This window comes from Aegilops tauschii, chromosome 1 (assembly GCF_002575655.3).
Source record: "Aegilops tauschii subsp. strangulata cultivar AL8/78 chromosome 1, Aet v6.0, whole genome shotgun sequence".
In the NCBI taxonomy this organism is placed as follows: Eukaryota; Viridiplantae; Streptophyta; class Magnoliopsida; order Poales; family Poaceae; genus Aegilops; species Aegilops tauschii.
In genome coordinates, this window is record NC_053035.3 from 147,735,021 (window position 1) to 147,746,498 (window position 11,478).

An 11,478-nucleotide genomic window follows, 5' to 3' on the forward strand; every position below is an offset into this window, starting at 1 on the left:
CCACTTATCTATCTGCCAATCCAGTTTTTCATGCCCGCACGAAGCATATCGAGGTTGATTTTCACTTTGTGCGTGAGCGGGTTGCATTGGGTGCTCTTGATGTTCGGTTCATCTCCACTGGCGATCAATTGGCTGACGTTTTCACGAAGCCTACTCCTCAGCTCACACTTCATCGTTTTAGTTCCAATCTCAACCTTGTTCACGACGGTTTAGATTGAGGGGGGTGTTAGGGTTGTATTTTCTATATATACGTATACGTGTTGTATACCTGTTGTATTTCTTTGTTGTACAAGTTGATCAATCAATATAAAGATATGCCAGCCGGTTGGGGCTAACCACGGCAAATAATTCCTTTTAACTGTCAGAGGGTGCAGTCGGCGATGAGTCCGCCGGTTTTCCCAAGACTGGAGGAAGCCCATCGAGCACACATCAGTTTTGCCAGAACCGTGTGGCTGTGTAGGGTCGTCACTGTAGTGACGCCGTGTCAATGCAGTCGTGGATGACGCGGTCGATGCCGTCATCGTGACATGGTCAATGCCGTCGTCGAGGTCGCGTCTCGCAGAAAAGTCTGTCAGAGGACGCTAGGTGTCCATCTTGTGGACAAGGCAGCGGCCGTGTGTTGACGAAGATGTTGGTGATGAAGTGTCGGCGATGGCGTTGCAGCGGTGTGTCAACGATGATGGGTCGCTCGAAGGCGTCCCTCTGCGGCGACCAAGTGTCGATGCCGTGTTGCGCCGGAGAAGTCGGTGAAGAATTGCATCGTCTGGATGATGCATATTGCAGTGCTTCCCTTAGATATAATCGACGAAGTTTGTTTCTTTTCTTTGGCGATGTAGTCATACAACTTGTCATACAACATGATGTAGACGGCAGGCCGTCGCCCAGAAGACCGATGGAGTTGGCTTGGTGCAGATTTGCAGATTGCGTGGGTGGGCGTGCCTCGAAGTAGAAGACCTGCGGGCTCTCCCGGTGTCCCGTGCTGCGAGTCGGCTCGGTGAAGATGTTGACGACGTGCGGTGCTGCCAGTTGTGTGTCGCCGGATCGAAGCTGTCCGGAGTTGCGCCCGTGATGAGGTTGTCGATGCAGATCGATGTCGTGCAGGTTGCCGACTCGCCATAGACTCCTAGTCGATGATGTTGGCCCTCCCGGCCTGCGTGTGTGGCATCCGCTCTTGAAGCCGGCCGCATGGAGCAGCGCCTGGTCTCGCGTAGCCGCGTACGCATACGCTTGATTGGATCCAAGTCCATGACTACCTGCACGCGCCAGGCGGATGATGACACTACAAAAAAATACACTTCCGTGATGATACGTGTTTGTCACAGTAGGTTACGTTTTCTGTCATGCATGTACATCCATGACAAATTTATGACAGAATCAAGATAGTCATACCTGTGCTATCGTAGAAGTGTTCCATGACATTACCAAAATTATCATCACGGAAGTGTCCACTTCCATGACGATAAATCGCGCGTCACAGAAGTGCTTTCGTCAAGGGTGACCGACACGTGGTATCCACCGTAACGGAACGCCGTTAAGCTATCGGGTCCGGTTTTGGATCCGATAACCCGTTAACAGCCCCGACCAATGGGGATTTTCCACGTGTAAAATCATCATTGGCTGGAGGAAACACGTGTCGGCTCACCGTTGGGACAGATGTCATCCACTCATTGGACCCAAAGAGCCTATGATACGTCGACACGTGGCACGGCCCAACAAAGGCCCATTCCTGTGAAAAGGCCGGCCCGTTTGACTTGGTCAAAAGGTGGCGGGCTGGCCCACGGCAAGCCTGTTAATGGCCTGTTTGCATATAGCCCATTTACAGCCTGCTATCCTAGGGCCCGTTTACGGTCTATCCGAGTTAGGCCAGTAGCGTCATCTGGGCCGTCCAATATAATTCCAGCCCGTTTTAACTTCCGGCCCATGTATGGCCCATGACGTCTTTCGGCCCATATGAGGCCCTTAGTAACCCTCGGCCCCTTAACGGCCCGTGGTAAAACTGGCCCGTAATGAACAGTGTATCACTTTATACCCATTAACGGCCCATTATTCCGTTGGGCCGTTTCCAGCCCATGTTATCTTTCGGCCTTCTCAGGGCCCATTTATTCTTGGGCTCATTTCCAGCATTCGGTTACTTACGGCCCGTTACTGTCATTTTCTGCTTGTGGGCCAAATTCAGCCCGTGGTTATAGTCGGCCCATTTGTGGACAGTTAATACGTTGGGCTGTTTTCATGTTGAAAAAAACCCGTTGGGCTGTTTTCATAGATTTATCAAATACGGCCTATTAACGGCCCGTTATTGTCCACGAATAGTACGACCCATGATTGGCGAAATGATGATACGCCCCGTAGAAGGCCCATGGATCCTACGGCCCGTAAAAGGCCCATGGATCGTACGACCCATAGAAGGCCCATGGATCCTACGGCCCGTATAGAAGGACAATGGATCCTACGGCCCATAGAAGGCCCATGGATCATACGGCCCGCAGGAGGCCCATGGTTACAACAGTCCGTGTGTTGCCATGATTATTTTGGCCTAGTTTCCAAAAATAAGTTATTGTGGCCACTAGAAAAACACAGAAAAAGAACTGTAGTGACTACAAGCAAACAACTAAACAAGACAATAAGGAAATAAATAAGCAAGCAATTAACACTAGCCTATTACCGCTATTACACATATTACATCCACTGGGCATCAAAGTTCGCCACCAGTGCAAATATAGGGAACAAAGCAGCATATTACATACACTGGCCGTCAAAATTGGCCACCAGTGCAAATAAACGCGGCAGCAAAACAAGAGCATAACTAAAACAACTTCAGAAGAGCTCAAGAAACGTGGTATCCACCATGCTGGCAATAAGCTTAGCAAGCTTATTAGCTTTGTCCTGTTTGGCGCTAAAGTCCTCCACCGCTTGCCGTTGCACCAGAAAGTATGCATTTGAATGCTCCAGGGACTTCCGCAGTCCTTCCACTTCTTGTCGCACCACAGCTAATCGATGTCTTTCAGCTTGTAGTTGAGACTCAAGAAACCGAACTTATTCAGACAGTGAGTTTGAATAGCTGTGCAAGCGGTAGTGGCCAGTAACTCAAACACTAAACCAAGACAGGACTTTGGGGTTATCTCACTGTCTTCGAGATAGTCTTCCTTAGCTGTTTTATCAGCTTTGTTGTTGACAAACAAGGATGTGTCACTATCCTGAACCTTATCTGCATTACTTCCTTTACCATTGCTTAATAAGGCACTCTTCCGCAATATTCTGTCAGCATTCTAAAAGAAGAAACAAGCAGACACATAACAGGTTTAGCATGTACTAGTATATGAAACTCATTTCGGTGAACCAGTTCATTAGTAAGGTGGACAGGATTAAACTACCAAGTCTTCTATTGCCAAGTACTAGTACATAATAAAAGCATCAAACAAACATATATCTATGTCCTATGGTCACTGCATTGTCTTGCCAAATCAAAATAGAGACACGGTTCAAATCATATCAGTTCAAGACAAAGCAGCAGTGAAAGAATACAAAGTGTGGGAAACTACACGGCACAACAAGATTTCAGATGGGTACCACGGGTCTACATGTACAACAACACTATTGGCTCTGTTGTGATGCTAGTAATGTGCATGATATGAGAAGTCAACTGTATAGACAATTGAAATTGAAATCAACAGAGCTATTGATAAGAGCAAGCCTGTTAAAGAAACATGCGTGAACATACCTCCTATGCCATTGGAGTTTTGATTGGATCCTTCAATTTTAAAATAAGTTTGTATGAGTAAATACACTGATACAAGAGCAAAGCAGTATGCATGATAGCAATCATAGTTAAAAAAGGCGCACCTAAGCGAGCGCTTAAGCGCGCCTAGGCTCTAGGCGTTGGCGAATTGCATTGCGCATAACTACGCTTAATCTGTGCATAACTGCGCATAAGAATGCGCTTTGGTAAGTAAAGCGCAAGGCGGTGGCAAAACGCACAATTAATGCCTAGTGCTTTTTTGAACTATGATAGCAATGGAATCTTAAATTAGAACAGTTGTTCTTCAGGTTTAGGCACTTGTTCTACATGAACAGAGTACAGTAAGACGCAAGAATATAGTACTTCAAAATAGAAAATGAGCTCATAGACCTTACCACATTCTTGGTTCAGGACCAGTACAGAACAAGGCGTTCCTAGTCATCGTCCAGTAAATGTGTCTCAGGAGAACGTAAGGGAATTTGATGAGTTTCTTTGCCGGTGAAGTACGTTTTCTTCAGGTAATTCCGATACTGCCACCAAGCATTCTTGAAGATAGCAGAGGTATTAGCACAGGTTACCTCATCCTGAGTTTCCAAATTGGTCCTTCTCTATAGAGAAAAATGGGAAAATTTGCTGTATTATAACCATCATGGAGGTAGGATGTATGGGACAAAGCAAAGTAATTCCCATGAATAACATTACTTACACATAACTCCTGGACAAAACCTGCAACTGGCATTTTCCATCATCTTCAGTATAATATTTCCAAGATGGGAAGATACGCACATACGATTTAACAACATCAAATGCGATAGATGCTAAACTACGACTAGATGGTTGTGCTTCCTCCACAGGAATAGGCGTACTAACTGGTGGAGTTGGGGTTCGCCGTGGTAGTACTAGCCCTTTGGGCACTGGAGCTGTCTTACTAACTGGTCTTGTTTGGGAGCTCTGTGGTGGAGATGGTGTTGTGTCAACAGGAACTGGGTTACTATCTGCTGGGGTTGGGGTTAGGTGGGTGAAGCTGGTTCTCTGTCCATCGCAGTAGGGGTACAATCTGCGAGTGTTTGGGTTATGTGTGGTAGGGCTGGTTCTCGTGCATGTACAACCGGTGTGCTATCTCCACCAAGAGGTAGCACTGTTTTATTTGAAGACCGTGTTTTTAGTCCGCTAGATGCTGGCATCACCCGCTCCAATTCAAATGGCTGATAAACAGGAAACATAGTTGAATGTACAGACATTGTATGAGAGACAGATGCAATAGATAGTGTGGAAAAAAGAGGGCATGAAATAGTTGACATGTATATTGTTTAACTAAAACGGATAGCATGACATAATTTCACATATATGATGTCTATCTAAATTGGATAGCATAGCATAACATAATTCAAAGTTATGATGAATAACTAAACAGGATCGCAAGACATAATTCACCTAGATGTTATCTAAGTAATCAGGATCGCATCATTTAATTCACATATGTGATTTATATGCTAAACAGAGGGCATTAGATATGATGTCTGAACTAAGAACATGGTGTTGAATATTGTGTATATGATGTATAAACTATGCAATGCAAGACACCATATGCATGATATGAGCAGTATAACCGTGCCAAGTTAGAGCATACACCTCGGTGGGGGAATAGGACTGGTCATCTGTCTCTGAATCCATCTCTAAGTAGCTATCGGGACCCAACAACAGATCTGCTTCGACAGGTAGCACTGTCTACTCTAAAGGCCTTGTTTTCACTCTAGATTTTTCAATCTCCCACCCAAATGGCTGATTCACAGGAAGAGTAGTTTAACGTACAAACATTGTCGACAAATGGAAATGTAATGAAGAAAAGGATGGGCAAGATATCATTCAAATATATGATGCCTGGTTAAACAGGATGACATTGCACATTTCACGTATATTATGGCTGGGTAAAACACATGAGACTGCTTAATTCCCATATATGATATAGAAACTAAACAGATGGCATTACATAACATGTCTAAACTAAGCAAATGACATATATGATGTCAAAAGTAGGCACTGCAAGACAACATATGCATGATGACTAACATCATCAGGCCAAGGTAGAGCAAACACCTTCGGGGGTAAATAGGAGTGGTCAGCGGTGTCTAAATCTACCTTAGAACAGATATCTTCCTCTGGATTACAATCTGGAGAGGGGTGGGGAGGGTTTGCCATTGAACCCGCCATGGAGCGATGTCCGCATTACATTGTATTGCCGCGCAAAACTCTTCTCTTTTTCTCTACATGTTCAGCATGACTGTGTACAATATCTGACATGCATATGAAAAAAATATGGTGAGATTATGTAAGGAGAGCATGCAGAAATTTAGAGTGATGGTAACAACCAGTGGATGGATCCAAAAATAATGATAGCAGGCTGATGATTGCTTTAATTTAATAAAAGACAGATGATGATTGCTTTACTATTTGTTTCCCACCCAAGATGAACAACATAGGCATACCCTAGGTGAACCAGATATTAGACAGAGATACTATTCATTGCTTCCTCGATATGTGCCCCACAACTAATTTAGAACTCAAGTTTGAACATTAATTTGGACCTGACTTGGAGTCCAGGAGGTGAACAGGATGATAAAGTAGCAGGTAATTTTAAGCAGTGCATAACATAAGCAGAAACAAAAGAGTGCGACCTCTCTTGTGGACCTGTGTACTCCTCAGGTTCATCTGCTGAGTCGATGATGGTGATGCCATTGCGGTGGGTGCCGGCGGAAGGGAAAGAGATCTGAGGCGGCGAAAGACGGTCAGGAGTCATGATGTCTGGTTTGGTGGATGTTTCTGTCAATGGAGCAGCTCAGTTGAGGTGGACGACGTCGCGGCAGGAGCAGGACAAACCACACAAAGTTCCCTTCGGCACCTACCTATAACTGAAGTAATTCTGTAAGGGCTCATTTGGCTTGCATGATTCTAAAAACGCAGGGATAGGAAAAACACCGGAATAGGATAGGAATGCACATGGTAAGCAGAGCATTTGTAAACACGGGATTTCTATCAACTTGAGTGTTTCGTTTACAGGAATTGGAAGAGCAGAGGAATGCAAAGAAACATGGCCAAAATAAAGTGAAATCATATGAAAGCGTGTACAGTTAGAATGTTATTCTGCCACTAATGTACTTGGTCTTGTTTTCATGCATAGGATTTTGAAAAGTAGGTCCAGATGGATGTTTTGCTTCATTCCTTTCAACAAAATGCATGAATAATTGAATAGTAGAGTGCCATTGGAAAATTCCCTATTGCTATGTTTTTCCGTTGAACCAAAATAGCCCTAATGGATCGACATGAATGTATAGTAATAAGTGATGCAGTGTACAACCTCTTTGCCGTAGCCGTGTCGACCTCAGCATCATTGGGTTGGTCGCTGAAGCAGTTGAGGCAGAGGTGGCTGTCGGAGGTGTGGAGGAAGATATGAGGAATCTGTAGACGGCGTCCAGGGCATTGTTCTGTTGTGATGGATCGTTCTGTCGTTGGAGCAGCCCCGGTGAGCCGTAAGACGCCAAGGCTGAAGTAGCACAAGACAGACATCGTCAATCTCAAGTCGGATTCTAATAGCATCTCCAATAGATGATGTAAAATAGATGTAAAATTTACATCACCAAAAACCACCTGACTATGACAGATGAGGTAAAAACTATTGACTCTGAACTTAACTGTCGAAACTAAAATTTACTGTGGAATCTGAATGTTACTGTCGAAACTGAACGCAATGGTAGCAGAGAGGCACTTGACATGTAGTTTAGGGAGGGCCTGCAGTTCATCTTCAACCTGCACCCCCCTGAGCCGCCAGCCACCACCGGCTCAACCGCCGGCCCCAGCACCGCCTCTCCGCCCCGAAGCAACTCCCCACCACCGGTCCGCTGTCGCCCCGGCCAGCCCTATAGCCCCCCCGCCCCACCCTGAACCCTAAGATAGATAGTGGGGTACCTCTCTGGCGAGCCCCTGTCCCCGCTGCGGGTGGTTCTTCCTTAACTCCGGCGATCCCCCCACCCCCTGAAAATCGACTGACCCAAAAGTTGATTCAGTCGACTGAAGTGTAGCTAAATCGGAGCAGAGCAGCAGCACGAGCGAGGGGGAGAGCAGCAGCAACGTGAGCAAGCGAGCGAGATCCGGAGTAGCAGCAGCTGGGCGAGCGAGCGATCGAGCGAGAGCCGGAGCAGCAGCAGCAGATCCGGTTGGTATGGACGCTGCCACCAAAGGGGCCTTGCACTGAGGGAGAGCCGCCATGGAGATGTCGCCCGCGGCGCCGGCTTCAAGATAGCCGCTCCATGGGGGTGCGGGATGGAGCACCGTCGGCGCCGGGAGGTCGAGCCAAGGAGAACATGCGATGCGATGAGTGTACAACCGCTTTGGTGGCGCCGAGTAGGCCCCGGCTTCGTCCGAGGAGTCGGTGAGGATGTTGCGGTTCCGGTGGAGCAGGTTAAGGCGACGCTGTGGGGATGGAGCAGCCGCGATAGATGAGGCGATCGTCGGAGCAGCTCCTTGGAGGTGGAGGACGGGGCGGCTGAACCGGCGGGACGACGAGATGGACGACGGATCCTCATCCGGGGAGGTGGACGAGGGACATCGAGCTGTTGCGGTGGATGACGTCGTCGGGGAAGAGGCTCCGGCTGGGTAACAGTGAGGTGGCAGACGGAGGAGGGTGGGGTTTCGCGGCTGGAGCGGAGAGGTTATGGCGGCCTGGGATTTCGAATGGCAAAAAGGAGGCGATGGGAGGGGGTGAACCATGACTTAGGGATGCGCTTGTCCAAAATGTAGGGTGTGTTACAAAAGTACCCCCCACCGATTTGAACTAGCGGCCCTTTCGGCTCAGGGTTAGAAGGGGGATTTCGCGTGTCGGTATTTGGCAGCTGGAGGGAGTTTTCGCGCGCGTTGTAATTTCGGGATAGCAAGGCGCGAGTTGTGAAGGCACCAGTTTTGGGAGCACGATATCTGAATTTTCGGGATATAACAAGGCACGGGTTGAATTTTAGGGACAAGCCTAACCTGTAATATTGTACTTGTACATACCAAATCAATTCACACTTCCCTCAACCAAAAAGAAAACAAAAAAATAAAACTATTCACACCACACAAAGAGAGAGTCTTGCCCCGTTTACTATAAAAATGCTATTCAAAGCTACTGCCTCCTTCCATCTATATAGGGCCTAATGCGTTTTTCGATGCTAACTTTGACCAAATATTAGAGCAATAATATATGACATGCAACTTACACAAAGCACACCGTTAAATTCGTCTGTGAAAGGTTCTTTCAATGATATAATTTTCACATTGTGCATGTCATGTACTATTAATCTTGTCAATAGTCAAAGGCGGTCTTAAAAAACGCATTACGCCCTATATAGATGGAAGGAGGGAGTATGAATCCATGTTATGTCCAATTAAATTTTTTCGCTTGCTGTATAATGCATGTAACCTACTCATACCAACATTTTAGTACATTCCAAATGTCTATACTACCACTACAATTCGAACTGAATTTGAATTAGTTTCTCTATTTCAATAAGAATCTACAATCATGATTGTTGCCAACTTCAACCATCATTCGTGTATTACCTTAATAACACACCACATGATTACTATAGAGATAGATATGAACTATGTGAACTACATGAACTCGAATTCTATTTTTTGAATACACTTGATGTTGATTCCAAATAATAGTACATTTGATGTACTAACTATATATTCATAATCTAAACCATGTTCCATACGTGTACACCGTGTTTATCACACATAGTGTAGTGCCCCGCCCCCTACATTATGACAAGTATTTAGACCTGAGCTGCAAAAGCCACACATTAGCCCAAATTATGATCAATGTTCTATATATTATACGTAGTACTAGCAAGATGCCCATGCATTCCACAGAACATCAACATGATCAAGGGGAGGCCTAATTTGCAAATATGGAGAGGGGTGTGGGTATCTTTTTTCAAAATTGCCATAGTTTCCTTCCTATCCGTCAGATATAAATCGGATGGCCTATATTGCAGGATGGCAGGCACACCATCATCAACAACTCCGTTTTTTATAAGAGTAGAGATAAAATATATTATATGTAGTATACCATGTTCATAAGCACACCATGTGTATCACCGTTATATATATTCACACATGCGTCGGTTTAGAACACTATGATAAATTCTTCAAATATCCGAATTCGCTTTTTATAATGAAGTATGATCTCTATTCGTCTTTTACACCCACACAATCCTCTTATCTTTGTAGCTAGCTAGCGCTAACTTTCTCTCATGCATGCACACGCCCGCATCCCTCTCACCCTCCCTCAGCATTCTCTAGCTCCATCGCGCAAATTCGTCTTTTCACTTTAGGTCGTTCACCCACGGTGTGTGTAGGCCCCCCAGCTCCTTCTTTACGGCACACATCGATCAATATGCCTCTCTAGCCAGGTGTGCCTAGCACAAACACAATCTTCCCCTCTTCTCTTATCACCGTCCATGCCTCACTCCCACCACTCTTTTCATCGATCTCGTACTCGCACACTCCTTCCCCCTTGATATAGTACGAGTCTCGCACCACCTCCTAGATGCATCCCTCTCTCTATCCTTCTCCCCATGCCTCATTTGCTTCTAACACACACATGCATGTATACCGATCGATCTCCCAACATATACCTAGGTCGACTTTAACTATTCTCCCCATCGATCGACGTACCTCACAAGTTATGTCTCTCCTTTCTCTGACAAAGGACGATTGATCTTCCTATGTAGTTATGTCTGCTTACCACAGCCATATCGCCCCTCATCATTCGTGCATGCCTCCTGACCCGTCTCTCACACGCACGTGCATAGAAAGGCAGCCATCCCCTCTCTTATTGATATTGCAGGCGTGCCCTCCGGTTGTCTAGAAAGCCTATCCCACCATTTGTTAGAAGCAACTCCACTACCACCCCCTCCAACACTCTAGCTCTGTCTCTCCCCCAACCTTATTCCTCTCCTACACATATGCATGGATGCCGATCGATCTCCCTTAATACATGAGGTAGATCGATCTCCATTAATACATGAGGTAGGCCTCTCTCCTCCTCCACACATATACCAGCCATTGTACCTCTATAGTTAATTAGGCCTCCCTCCCCCCCACCACACACCGATAGTCGAGTGCTATAGGTAGGTATCCATGCCATAGAGACAAACTGCACCTGTCCCCTCTCTCGTTCTAGTAGGCCAGCCACTCTATATCTTTGACGTGGGCACACACAAATTCGATGGCACTCTTTATCGACCGCGCGCGCACACACACACATCATCCCTCTCTTCGATTCTATGGACACCTCAAGTCGATGATACCTCCACTCTCTTCTCATGGATCGCCCCCTCTATATATATGATATATCCAGGACTCTATTTCACACACATTGCATATGTTACATTTTTTGATTGACCGCCAGCCCCCAAAAAAAACTCTCACGAACCCACACACTATATCTCTCTACATTTGTATCTCTCTCACACAACCCCACGTAGGTGGTGTACATATACAAGAAGAGAACAGGTGCACCGTGCACATACTCACGCTTCGTGCCCAGCCACACCCGCGCGGGTACACGGTGGAGCTCATTTCTGTACGAAATGGCAGCCCACGTGCTAATTTGAACGCGTGTAGCGGTTGTTTACCTACGGAGGTCGTGTACTATGCGTGCACGAAACAAAGTTTGACTTGATGCGTTGGCGCGTTATTTT